The sequence below is a fragment of the Eurosta solidaginis genome, unplaced genomic scaffold (genome assembly GCF_040869045.1).
Source record: "Eurosta solidaginis isolate ZX-2024a unplaced genomic scaffold, ASM4086904v1 ctg00000623.1, whole genome shotgun sequence".
NCBI lineage: Eukaryota > Metazoa > Arthropoda > Insecta > Diptera > Tephritidae > Eurosta > Eurosta solidaginis.
In genome coordinates this window covers 252,889-267,760 of record NW_027136883.1, presented here as the reverse complement: position 1 = coordinate 267,760, position 14,872 = coordinate 252,889, and the positions used below count along the sequence as shown (strand labels likewise).

General features: G+C 32.8%; 1 pseudogene; it reads right to left on the bottom strand.

Moving 5' to 3' along the window:
• Positions 1-10,213, bottom strand: part of LOC137235640 (nuclear pore complex protein Nup88-like) — a 180,897-nt pseudogene extending 170,684 nt beyond the window's left edge.
• Positions 10,214-14,872: the final 4,659 nt, after the last annotated feature.

Sequence of the window (14,872 nt, the reverse complement as noted above, 5' to 3'; positions counted from 1 at the left end):
AATAAACCTGGCCTAAATGGGATCCTAAAAGATCCGGTCACGTGTACAACCTAAGAAGGGATACAATTTCCACACTTGTGGGGACACTAACGGGTCATTGCCTCATAGGTAGGCATGCAGAAAGGTTAGGAGCATCTTATCGTCGTTGCTATAGGAGTTGTAAAGAGGATGAGGAGGAGGGAACGGTGGTTCACCTCATTTGCAACTGCCCAGCACTAAGCGGAGCACGGCAGCGCTTTCTGGGAGCTCCATTTCTTGATAATCTGAGCCAGGTTATGGAGCATGACGTCAAGGACCTGGAAGGTTTCATCAGGTCCTCAAAATGGTTCGAAGAGGAAGGTAACGGTGTTTTTCGTGGTATCACAACGGGCCTAATACTACTGGCCTAAGTGTGCCCTCGGGCAGTCACCCTAACCTAACCTAACCTGAATGAAAAACGTCCATTTTCTTCGTTGGTACTATTTAAAAATTTTTCATTCGTTGGAACAATTTAAAGCATCTGGTAGCACCATGCAAGCAGTGAATTAGATAAAATGTAAAGTTGTGCTTTTTCGTTCTTTTCAGAGATTCGGTTCTTTCGTTCTTTTTCTGATGAACGAACAAATTGTTCTTTTTGTTCATCTGTGCCTTTTTTCAAGCAAATTTGTTCACTGCTGCTCACACCCACGAAAAAAGTCAACAAGTATAGAGGGGGGTGTGTATGCAGCAATTCTTTGTGTAGGTATATTTAAATGTGTTATGCATAAATAAGTTAATACACATATATGTATAATTAACTTCAAAAAAGTTACAAGTTTCGGAAGATCCAGGAAGTTGAAAGGGGTCGGCTATACATTAAGGAACCAATTGGTTTTTTTCGTAAACCAAAGGGTTTGAACTTTGAAATTTTGCACATAGGTTTTCAGGGAGTTCCCCAACGAGAATGAGTGAGTAATTTTTAATTGTTATTAACAATTTACTAGTAAGTAGTTGTTAAAGTTACCATGGTATAACTATCACTTTTTATCTACATACGAACACTTTCACAAGAATTTTATACATAAGTACACTTTATCTTATATCTTTAAACGAGCAATTCTTGTTTGTTTGTATAGCCGAACGATCTCGGGAACGGCTCTACCGATTTAAATGAAATTTGGCGCAGAGATAATGTATCACCTTCTAAGACTTTCTACCTAAGTGTTGTCACTCAGGATGTTTCATAAGGTTGCCACCTATTCGAAATTAAAAAAAATTGCATGAGATGTGGCGATATGGGTATCAAACGAAAGGTATTTCACTCCGCATTACAATAGGGACATTTTTGAATAGGACTGCCATTTATTCGAAATTAAAAAAAATTGCATGAAATTTGCCGATATGGTTATTAAACGAAAAGTATTTCACTCCGCATTACAATAGGGACATTTTTGAGTAGGTTTGCCATTTAGGGTTGCCACCTATTCGAAATTAAAAAAAATTTCATGAGATATGCCGATATGGGTATCAAACGAAAGGTATTTCACTCCGCATTACAATATGGACATTTTTGAGTAGGGTTACCAATTAGGGTTGCCACCTATTCGAAATTAAAAAAAAATTGAAAAAAATTTAAGATATTTCACTCCGCATTACAGTAGGGTCATTTTTGAGTAGGGTAGCCATTTAGGGTTGCCACCTATTCAAAATTAAAAAAATTGCATGCGATATGCCGATATGGGTATCAAACGAAAGGTATTTCACACCGCATTACAATAGGAACATTTTTGAGTAGGGTTACCATTTAGGGTTGGGGTAGTTAGATGATATAGTACTCTACCTACTCATATTCTATTAAAGCTTTAAAGGAGAGCATTAAAGTTAAAAATCTTCGTTAAAAAATCTTACACATGATTGGACTTAATTTTCTAAATTTCATACGCGCTAATAAAATTGAAATGCAATATCACGGCACCGTGGCAAATTCTAGCAAAATATATTTACATGCATATTTTTGGCAAATATAAAATGAATAATTGCAATTTCTCATAGATTACTATTAGAAAGATTTCTCACCGTAGCAAAAAGATATCTCACCACGGTTATTTTCTACCATTGAAAACTAGAGGCATATGTTCAATTTGAAAACAACATCTAACCATTTAACTACTTACCAACAGATGGCGCTAATGGAAGTAAGTTGACATTTAATTAAACTAACTGATAGTTGTCATTCGTGACATTTACAAGTTTTTGAATTTAATAAAATTATGAGACTTTCATAGTGTATAACTAAAAAAATGTTTGAAATTAATAATTCGGCGCATGAAGATAGTCTAGTTAAATAACTTATAGCGTTTTCTTTTCTAGCTATAGTGTTACGCTTTTTGTACGCCGCGCAAGGGTTGTTGTTCTATTCTAAAAAACAGGCAACGCCTTTACAGGGTATTTCGTTCCTTTGTGAAAATTGTTGCCTGCTCGCAACGCAAAAGCGTTACACTTTTACCCTGTATAAAATGGCGGTGTGGCAGTGCAACTCTGTGAAACTGTCAATTCGCTCTTTAGTTCCACATACAGCGTTGACTGATTGACGACGCCGTCGTCATTTACTTTAAATATTGAAACACCAAGGAATAGATCCAATAATGTTGATTTTAGATGGACACTACAGTAATAAATATTGAAGTGATCAACTTAGCTCGTGAAAACGGAGTGGTGATGATATTATTGCCTCCGCATTTCACTCAAAAAGTGCCACCGCTAGACAGAGCATTCATGATCCCACTCAAGACTTATTACAGTAACGAATTAAAGAGTTTTATAAGAGAAAATGTACGGAAAGTTAAATTCAATTTAGTTGGTCTCTTTTACAAAACGTATTATAAGGTTCAGACCGGCCAGGTTGCAGTTAACGGTTTTAGATGTACTGGTATATATCCATTCGATTGAAATATTTTTATTGATGCAGACTATATTACTGCAAATGATATGTATGAGCACGTAACTGCCGAAAACTCTGAAGTTTCCGAGCAAAAAAATGCAACTTCGGAGACTGGACGTACTCTTACTTCACCGACGTCTAATACAAATCGAGTGACTTCTCCAGAACCTGTGGCATCAACCAGTAAAGGAATCTTTTCACCATGGCAGATTTCACCATTGCCAAAGAATAGAAAGCCAGTTGCAACCGGAAAAGGAAGGAAGTCAAAAGCGACAGTATTAACAAAATCGCCATATAAGAATCAGTTGGAAGAAAGCATTCGGAAGATCCGGCAATAAGTGAAGCCAAAAATTAAAAAAGAAAAGGAACCTTCAAAAAACCAGCAGCAATAGCTAGAAAAGCTGAATGCAAAGAATTAACCAGTGACTCCAAAGTAAGCGTCGTCTATGCAGAATCGAACCAAGGGGATTTTGTTGAAATGCCTCCAGACGGAGTTGCGCCTTTTGCGAAAAGTTATGGAAGGACGAAAGAAATATATCAGAATGGAGTGCTTGTTTACAGTGTAATACGGTTTGGGCTCATAACGTCTGCATTCCCAAAAAAATCCAATGTTTATTTGCGAGACTTGCACAAATTGAAGTTTTAAAGCAATTTTGATATTTTCAATAATTTGTTCTTTTTTAATATGAACGAGCCAAGGAGGCATTTTGTTTTATCTTTTGAGAAGTTATTTATCTATTATTAATAAAATTGGTAAATTTCAAAAGAATTTATTTAATATTTTCTTTAGTAAAACTGATCTCGTTATTATTCGGGTTAAATGGTATATTATACCAAATTAACCTACGTTTGCATATCACATTACCCGCCAATTTTTGGGAAGCGGCATTTCGGACTCACCCGAATTTCGTCTTATAAATTGTAAACTGTTGGTCGTATAAAATTTTTGATAAAGTACGCTATAGATGATATTTCACAAAACAAAATGTGACGAAAAAGAGGTGAATTGGACTTTTGGTTAGGCCAAAATTACCCAAAAACTAAACGCTATACCACAAATGCCGCAGTTCCTCTATTTTGAAGACATTTCTAAGGTTCGTCCAGAAGTTTTTTGGAAAGCTACTTCTACTATCAAAAGACCTGACTCTACATACGCGTTTTCTAATTTATGTGCATTCGTTGCAGATCTAATGTGCTTGCCACACTCTTCAGCGAATATAGAACGAATTTTTTCTAAAATAAATTTAAACAAAAGAAAAATCCGAAACCGTCCGGAATCTGATACATTTAAAGGAATATTGCTAGCCCAAGATTATTTAAAATTGAATAACTTTTCCTGTCATAATATTGAACCGCAAATAAATATGCTAAAAAAATGAACGCGAAAATGTATAACTAAGAAACTAAAATAATACAGGAGGATATTCGAGTTCAAAGAAAAAAAATAATAATTGTTAAAATGACTGAAAACAAGTACCTTGTGCATGTAATACAAAATTTATCTTTTAAAACGTTTTTGTTATTTATAAAATAAATAAATGAATTGAGAACGATTTTATATGTTGTATGTGGCAACAAAAAATAACAATCAAAGACAATTTTCACAAGAGCTCTTTTAAAGATAATATTGTTGAATGAAATCCGGTGATCCCATTTTGGTTTCCGGTGAATACAATCGTACTTCCCCTGGTAATAATCCAACTTCGTCCTAAAACAACTTTGGTTGTTATTGGTTGTTGCCATAGATATGACGAGTTTTGACGGTTTTTTGGGCGGCGTCTGACGACTTGGAAAAAAAAATATATGGCAACGCTGTCCACATATACTCTGTTAATATGAGTGCACAGATCACCTACCAGATTGCGCATTCACGAGTTAAAAATTGCTTCGTTCTGCACATCTACGTCAAAGTTAACTGTTTGAGCGAATGAAAGAAAGAGAGAAAAAACAAGAGCTCAAGGAAAATGAGGAAGAATTGCCCATAAAAAAGAGATGATCTAATGTTTACATGCACAATGCGCAATCTTCTTGTGTGATTTGTGATATGAGTGAATGTGGTGAGATGAAATGTTCTTTGTATGCACTATAAATGTTGACAATTTTCTGGGATAGGAGTAACACTATTAAGGCTTTACTGTTTACTTAGGCAACAATTTATTTCAGAATGTGCATATAAAAAAACAAAGGAAGTTATGCGGCATACTCGAAGATTGCCGAGCAAAGCTCGGTTGCCCAGGTACTAATGTTTATAAAACCACAAACAACTATTTTCATTTGTTTACATTTACGTATTATTGTAAAATTTAATAATTTATTTGTTTACTTTCCCGAACACAACCTTACAGCCATTTTATCTAATTCACTGCTTGCATGGTCCTACCAGATCCTTTAAATTGTACCAACGAATGAAAAATTTTTGAATAGTACCAACGAGGAAAATGGACCTTTTTCATTCAAATCCGTTTATTTATTTTACGAAAAAATAGAAAATTTGGAATAAAAAATTGCGCTATTTTTATTCCAAAATTTCGCCTGCAGCGCTTTTTATTTTTATACTCAGTTGAGCAGAGCTCACAGAGTATATTAAGTTTGATTGGATAACGGTTGGTTGTACATATATAAAGGAATCGAGATAGATATAGACTTCCATATATCAAAATAATCAGGATCGAAACAAAATTTGATTGAGCCATGTCCGTCCGTCCGTCAGTCCGTCCGTCCGTCCGTCCGTCCGTCCGTTAACACGATAACTTGAGTAAATTTTGAGGTATCTTGATGAAATTTGGTATATAGATTCCTGGGCACTCATCTCAGATCGCTATTTAAAATGAACGATATCGGACTATAACCACGCCCACTTTTTCGATATCGAAAATTTCGAAAAACCGAAAAAATGCGATAATTCATTGCCAAAGGCGGTTAAAGCGATGAAACTTGGCAGATGGGTTGACGTTATGACACAGAATAGAAAATTAGTAAGATTTTGGACAATGGGCGTGGCACCGCCCACTTTTACAAGAAGGTAATTAAAAGTTTTGCAAGCTGTAATTTGGCAGTCGTTGAAGATATCATGATGAAATTTGGCAGGAACGCTACTACTATTACTATATATGTGCTAAATAAAAATTAGCAAAATTCGACGAAGAACACGCCCACTTTTTAAAAAAAATTTTTTTTAAATTCAAATTTTAACAAAAAATTTAATATCTTTACTGTATATAAGTAAATTAAGTCAAAATTCAACTCCTGTATTGATATGATGCAACAAAATACAAAAATAAAAGAAAATTTCAAAATGGGCGTGGCTCCGCCCAGTTTCATTTAGTTTGTCTAGAATACTTTTAATGCCATAAGTCGAACAAAAATTTTCCAATCCTTCTCAAATTTGGTAGGGACATAGATTCTATGACGGTAACTGTTCTCTGTGAAAATGGGCGAAATCGGTGGAAGCTACGCCCAGTTTTTATACACAGTCCACCGTCTGTCCTTCCGCTCGGCCGTTAACACAATAACTTGAGCAAACAACGATATATCTTTACTAAACTTAGCCCACCTACTTATCTGAACTCACTTTATCTTGGTATAAAAAATGGCCGAAATCCGACCATAACCACGCCCACTTTATCGATATAGAAAATTACGAAAAATGAAAAAAATGCCATAATTCTATACCAAATACGAAAAAAGGAATGAAGCATGGTAACTGGATTGGTTTATTGACGCAAAATATAACTTTGGAAAAAACTTTGTAAAATGGGTGTGACACCTACCATATTAAGTAGAAGAAAATGAAAAAGTTCTACAAGGCGAAATCAACAGCCCTTGGAATCTTGGCAGGAATACTGTTAGTGGTATTGCATATATAAATAAATTAGCAGTACCCGACAGATGATTTTCTGGATCACCTGGTCCACATTTTGGTCGATATCGCGAGAACACCTTCACATATACATCTAAGGGCCACTCGCTTTTAAAACCCTCATTAATACCTTTAATTTGATATCCATATCGTACAAACACATTCTAGAGTCACCCCTGGCCCACCCTAATGGCGATATCTCGAAAAGGCGTCCACCTGTAGACCTAATGCCCACTCCCTCTTAAAATGCTCAGTAACACCTTTCGTTTGATACCCATATCGTACAAACATTCTAGAGTCACCTCTGGCCCACCCTAATGGCGATATCTCGAAATGGCGTCCACCTATAGACCTAATGTCCACTCCCTCTTAAAATGCTCAGTAACACCTTTCGTTTGATACCCATATCGTACAAACATTCTAGAGTCACCCCTGGCCCACCCTATTGGCGATATCTCTAAAAGGCGTCCACCTATCGACCTAATGCCTACTCCCTCTTAAAATGCTCAGTAACACCTTTCGTTTGATACCCATATCGTACAAACATTCTAGAGTCACCTCTGGCCCACCCTAATGGCGATATCTCGGAATGGCGTCCACCTATAGACCTAATGTCCACTCCCTCTTAAAATGCTCAGTAACACCTTTCGTTTGATACCCATATCGTACAAACATTCTAGAGTCACCCTTGGTCCACCTTTATGGCGATATCTCGAAAAGGCGTCCACATATAGAACTAAGGATTACTCCCTTTTAAAATACTCATTACCACCTTTCATTTGATACCCATATCATACAAACACATTCTAGAGTCACCCCTGGCCCACCCTAATGGCGATATCTCGAAAAGGCGTCCACCTATCGACCTAATGCCTACTCCCTCTTAAAATGCTCAGTAACACCTTTCGTTTGATACCCATATCGTACAAACATTCTAGAGTCACCCTTGGTCCACCTTTATGGCGATATCTCGAAAAGGCGTCCACCTATAGAACTAAGGATTACTCCCTTTTAAAATACTCATTACCACCTTTCATTTAACACCCATATCGTACAAACACATTCTAGAGTCACCCTGGCCCACCCTAATGGCGATATCTCTAAAAGGCGTCCACCTATCGACCTAATGCCCACTCCCTCTTAAAATGCTCAGTAACACCTTTCGTTTGATACCCATATCGTACAAACATTCTAGAGTCACCCTTGGTCCACCTTTATGGCGATATCTCGAAAAGGCGTCCACATATAGAACTAAGGATTACTCCCTTTTAAAATACTCATTACCACCTTTCATTTGATACCCATATCATACAAACACATTCTAGAGTCACCCCTGGCCCACCCTAATGGCGATATCTCGAAAAGGCGTCCACCTATATACCTAATGCCCACTCCCTCTTAAAATGCTCAGTAACACCTTTCGTTTGATACCCATATCGTACAAACATTATAGAGTCACCCCTGGCCCACACTAATGGCGATATCTCGAAAAGACGTCCACCAATAGACCTAATGCCCACTCCCTCTTAAAATGCTCAGTAACACCTTTCGTTTGATACCCATATCGTACAAACACATTCTAGAGTCACCCCTGGCCCACCCTAATGACGATATCTCGAAAAGGCGTCCACTTATAGACCTAATGCCCACTCCCTCTTAAAATGCTCAGTAACACCTTTCGTTTGATACCCATATCGTACAAACATTCTAGAGTCACCCTTGGTCCACCTTTATGGCGATATCTCGAAAAGGCGTCCACCTATAGAACTAAGGATTACTCCCTTTTAAAATACTCATTACCATCTTTCATTTGATACCCATATCATACAAACACATTCTAGAGTCACCCCTGGCCCACCCTAATGGCGACATTTCGAAAAGGCGTCCACCTATAGACCTATTGCCCACTCCCTCTTAAAATGCTCAGTAACACTTTTCGTTTGATACCCATATCGTACAAACAAATTCTAGAGTCAGCCCTGGTCCACCTTTATGGCGATATCCCTAAATGGCGTCCATCCATAGAACTATGGCCTACTCTCTCTTAAAATACTCTTTAATACCTTCCATTTGATACACATGTCATACAACCACATTCCAGGGTTCCCTAGGTTCATTTTCCTACATGGTGATTTTCCTTATTTTGTCTCCATAGCTCTCAACTGAGTATGTAATGTTCGGTTGCACCCGAACTTAGCCTTCCCTACTTGTTTTAAATAATTTACGTATATTTTATAAAAAATTGAAAATTTGGAATAAACAATCGCCCGATTTTTTATTACAAATTTTGGCCTGCGACGCTTTTTATTTTTTTAATAAATTATGTTTATTTCATAAAAAAATTGAAAATTTGTAATTAAAAAATGCGATTTTTTAAAATAAATTACGCTTACTTCATAAACAAAAAATTGAAAATCTGGAATAAGAAAAGGCGCGATTAAAATAGATTGAGTCGTTTTTTATTTATACATATTTTGAAGTCGGATAGCACTAATTTTGCTCAATTCACTGCGTTTTCTTGCATTGTTTTGGTAAATTTAATATTAGATTGTAGTCAAACTATAAGCCTCTTGCAGGTGGGGGCAGTGTTTTTAGAAAGGGGGCTCACTGTGAATTTCTACGTATGTATGTATGAATTTACAATGTTCGCGAATGAGAAGAGAGAAAGAATAACATTAGATAAAACGAACTAAAAGAACAAATAGAACCGAATCGAAGTTCACTTGTTCAGTTGAGAGACCCGGTCAATTTAAAAAGTTCAGAACGAAACGACCCAACTCTAATAAAATGGCTGTATGCTTGTGTTCGCGGAAAGTAAACAAATGAATTATAAATTTTACAATAATTCGTAAATTTAAACAAATGAAAATAGTTGTTTGTGGTTTTATAAACATTATAAAGTGTACTTATGTATAAAATTCTTGTGAGAGTGTTCGTATGTAGATAAAAAGTGATAGTTATACCATGGTAACTTTAACAACTAATAACTAGTAAATTGTTAATAACAATTAAAAATTACTCACTGATTCTTGTTGGGAAACTCCCTGAGAACCAATGTGCAAAATTTCAAAGGTTAAACCACTTTGGTTTACGAATAAAACTAATTGGTCCCTTAATGTATAGCCGACCCAAGCTTTCGATTTTTAACGTCCTGTTTAACTACGTAACAACATAATCATTTAGCAGTTAGATCGACGTAAACAAATGCGGGTATTTGGCGCCAACTGCCAACTATAAAAATCTAGCAATGCATATAATATAATTTCGCAAACTCACACTCACCTGATACTGGATGGAATCAAAACCCTCCAATGCCGCCAAACGCCAGTTAATTGCCAAAAGGCAATTTTTACCTGAATCCCATGCAAATAGCATATCATCCTTACATTCTAACAAATTTTAGCAAACATGTCTGTATGATTTAGTTTTAACGTGTCCGTGCTGCTGGTAAACATTTTTGTAAACACTATAATACACAATAACAAATGGAAAAACACAAATTCAATATAATTTCACAATTTGTAATCAAATACACAATTTGCGACCGGCAAAAATTCACTTCAATTGAAACAAAAACAAAAATTTAGTTCACCAGCTGATAAGATGTCGTTGTGACAGCTATTTGTTTACAATTGGTTAGAAGAGTACGTTTAAAGAGCTTACAACTAGATGGCGCTGCAAATGAATTTGGTGAAAATTATATGAAATTGGGGTGAATTCGAATTGGTTGACTTCAAATGCAAATGCATCCTACAAACTTAAATTAGCGTAAATTAAATTAAAAATATTAAATTAAATTAAACTAAATTAAATCAAATTAAATTAAATAAAGTAAATTAATTTAAATAAAAGAAAATAAAAATAAAAATATGTAAAACGCGATAACCTCCGAAGGGATTTAGCCCGATCTTCTCTTTCAATTTATGTCGTGCCCTTTTAACTTTTTCCTAAAAAATGGCGGGACTGGACCTACATGTTTTATGTCGAGTCCGATAGGCATCTGCGTCATAAGTGGCATCTGCAAGGCAAATGATTTTTGACTGAGATGATTTTCACGGCAAAAATACACTCGGAGTGCTAGCCAAGCCACTGTCGAGGGGCGGCCCGCTTAGAAAAACTTTGTTCTAATTGAAAACACTTCTTTCTATAATTTTGATGTTGCTTTGCCGGCGCGCGAACCCAGGATCTTCGGTGTTGAAAGCGGAGCACGCTACCACCACAGCAAAATAAATTAAAATTAAACTAAATTTATTAAAAAAAATTAAATAAAATAAGCTAAAATGGAACAACGTAATGTTAAAGTAAATAAAACAAAATAAAATGTTATAAAAAAATTTATTTAAACAAAATTAAAATAAAATTAAATAATATAAAGTAAAATAAAATAAAATAAAATAGAATAGAATAAAATAAAATAAAATAAAACAAAATAGAATAAAACAAAATAGAATAATTTAAAGTAAATAAAATAATATAAAACAAAATAAAATTAAATGATTCAAAATAAAATAAAATTAAATAAATAAAACTATAAAATTAAACTAAATAAAATGAAATATATTAAAATAAAATGAAATAAAATAAAATGAAATAAATTAAAATTAAATAAAATGAAAAAAATTTAATAAAATAAAACAAAATAAAACGAAATAAAATAAAATAAAATAAAATAAAATAAAATAATATAAAATTATATAACATAAAATAAAATAAAATAAAATAAAATAAAATAAATAAAATAAAATAAAATAAAGTAAAATGAAATAAAATAAAATAAAATGAAACAAAATAAAAAAATAAATAAATTAAAATAAAATAAAATAAAATAAAATAAAATAAAATAAAATAAAACAATATGAAACGAAATAAAGTAACATGAAACAATATAAAATAAAATACAATAAAATAAAATAAAATAAAATACAATAAAATAAAATGAAATAAAATGAAACAAAATAAAATTAAATAAAATAAAATGAAATAAAATAAAATGAAATGAAATGAAGTAAAATATTATAAAATAAAATAAAATAAAATAAAATGAAACAAAATAAAATAAAATAAAATAAAATAAAATAAAATAAAATAAAATCAAATAAAATAAAATGAAATAAAATGAAATAAAATAAAATGAAATAAAATAAAATTAAATGAAATGAAATGAAATAAAATAGAATGAAACAAAATAAAATGGAATAAAATAAAATGAAACAAAATAAAATAAAATGAAATGAAATGAAAAAAAAATAAAATGAAACAAAATAAAATGAAAAAATGAAATAAAATAAAATAAAATAAAATGAAATAAAATAAAATAAAATAAAATGAAATAAAGTAAAATAAAATAAAAAGAAATAAAATAAAATAAAATAAAACAAAATCAAATAAAATAAAATAAAATAAAAGAAAATAGAATAGAATAAAATAAAACAAAATAAAATAAAAAAAATAAAATAAAGATAAATAAAATAGAATCGAAAGAAATGCAATGAAATGAAATGAAAAAAAAAAAAAATAATAAATAAATAAAAAAACAAATAAAAGGATTAAAAAGTATATAGAACTAGTATGCACCTAAATGGTAAATAAAGGAATAGCAACAAAAATGCAACACTTAGAGACCACCTGCAAAGCGAGCAGAGTGGCATTCATATTGTTACGAATATTAGCAAAACTAAGCAGTGCTGCCAGCTCTAAGCCGATACTAAGCAGTGACGTGAATGCACATCAATAATTCAATCATTATGTATCTCCATAAACGAATAAATAATTGCGGCTACACATATGTACCATGTACGAATACGAGCAGCGGAGAGTCAATGCGCAAACACATGCATACATCTGAGATACTTCTATAAGTATGCAATGAGAAAAACTATAAAATTGTGCAATTGTAGTTTCAGCTGAGAAGTTTGAGAGCTGCTGGACTAGTAGATTCTCGAAGCGACTAGAAGATGCGAATGTTAAAATCAAAGAGTATAAAAGGCGACAGATGTAGAGGCGCTGGAATTCAGTTTGATTTGAGTTGTTAAGCAGTTACGACTAAGACGATATCTAGCGAGCAATAGCAGTATTATTTTGAAAGTCAGTTTCATTTAAGCTATCAGTTTGGTTATTAAGCTATTCGTTGCACAGTTTGAGTGTTATTGTGAAATATTTTAATAAAGGCCATTTTTCCATTATTCAATATTGGAGTTATTTATTCAACAGTTTAGCGATACGAACCTAGCAAAAGGGCAAATAAGAGGATTTGCAGCAAATTCGTTACAATATGGCTCAGTAGATAAAGGCCTTTACACTGGTATAAAGTATGAATGTTGGAGATTTCAAGTTCAATACTCAGCTCCCGAGAAGCTAGCTTATGAAGAAGTGAAATTCAGAAACATGTTCTTGTAACCACCGCCGTTTGTAAACTTTGTAATTTTTCTCTAATATCAATAAAGTAACATAAAATGAAATGAAATAAAATAAAATAAAATGAAATGAAATAAAATAAATTTAAATGAAATAAAAAAAATTAAAAATAATATTTTTTGTTGTTATATCGGCCTACTGATTTGATAATTTTTTAAATTATTGTTAGGCCTTGAGCTCGATTCGAACCCGCGATCATAAAAATAAAATAAAAAAGTAAAACAAAACAAAATAAAATAAAATAAAAATAATAAATGTAAGGCGCGATAACCTCCGAAGAGATGTAAGGCCGAGCTTCTCTTCCAATTTGCGTCGTGCTCCTCTTGATTTTCCCTACAAATTGGCCGGACGGGACCTACATGTTGTATGCCAACTCCGAACGGCATCTGCAAGGCAGATGACTTTTCACTGAGAGCTTTTCATGGCAGAAATACACTCGGAGCGCTTGCCAAACACTGCAGATGGGCGACCCCGCTTTGAAAAATTTTCTTCTAATTGAAAAACCTTATTTCTAAAATTTTGATGTTTTGATGAATGTTTTAAATAATAAATGTGATATTTTGAATTGTATGCTGATATGTATTGCATCAATATATGGCGAAAACAAAGTTTAATATTCAAAAATTCATATTTCGAAAACAACCAGCTTTGGTTAATGGATATTTACCTAAGTTGAAACATAAACTACTCTCTCGATATAGAAAAAGTATAAACAAAAAACAATAACCGTTTTTTTGAAATATTAATTTTTGAAAAAAAAGTCATAAATTTTTAATAAATACTAAAAAAATATTTTTTTTTTAACTTTATGCAATTATTTATAAATTTATATAAAATTAAAATAATAGCGAACATTTCAAGAAAAAATCATGAGATCGGGTAATTTTTGACAAAGTTATTGACAGTTGAAAAAATAGGTGACTAAAAAACCGATTGCATTTTATGGAATTCAATTGCCGATAAATCCGAAAAAGAATTTTTTTGAGGCAAAAAAAAACACAAGTACCATTATTTTGACTAAAGGACAACATATTAAAATTTCATCGAAGTCAAAAATCATGTCCTGCGCGGACCGGGTGTCTTGAAATGGAATGAGCCTATAATAAAATAAAATTAAAAAAAAAAAAAATAGATAAAATAAAGTAAAATGAAATAAAACAGTTTAAAAATAAATGAAAAAAATTAATTAATTAAATAAACAATAAAATAAAAAAACGTAAAACATAAATTGAAATAAAACAAAAAATTAAGTGCGACAAAAAAAAGCAGGTGTTTGGGAAGAGACCAAAAGCCAGCTTGGTTTCCTGATTCTTCATCAAAAGTATTAAATAGCGCGGGTTCGAGACAAATTCTAAGGGGGCTTTTCAAAAAAAAAAAAAAAAAACAAAAAAAAAAACAAAAAAAAAAATGTACTGAATATGGTGTTTTCAGACCGGCCATGTAGATAAACTCAATGTAAACTCTTACTTGCACCTTCGAAAGCTCGCTATGCCTAGGATTGTATCGATATATGAATATGTACATGTTTTTAGACTCAGCTGAGCATAGCTCACAGAGTATATTAATTTTGTTCGCATAGCGGTACCCCGTAACGGCATAAACTAATCCAGATAGATATAGACTTCTATATATCAAAATGATCTGGGCGAAAAAAGAAATTAATTTAGCCATGTCCGTCCGTCCGTCCGTCTCTTCGTAAA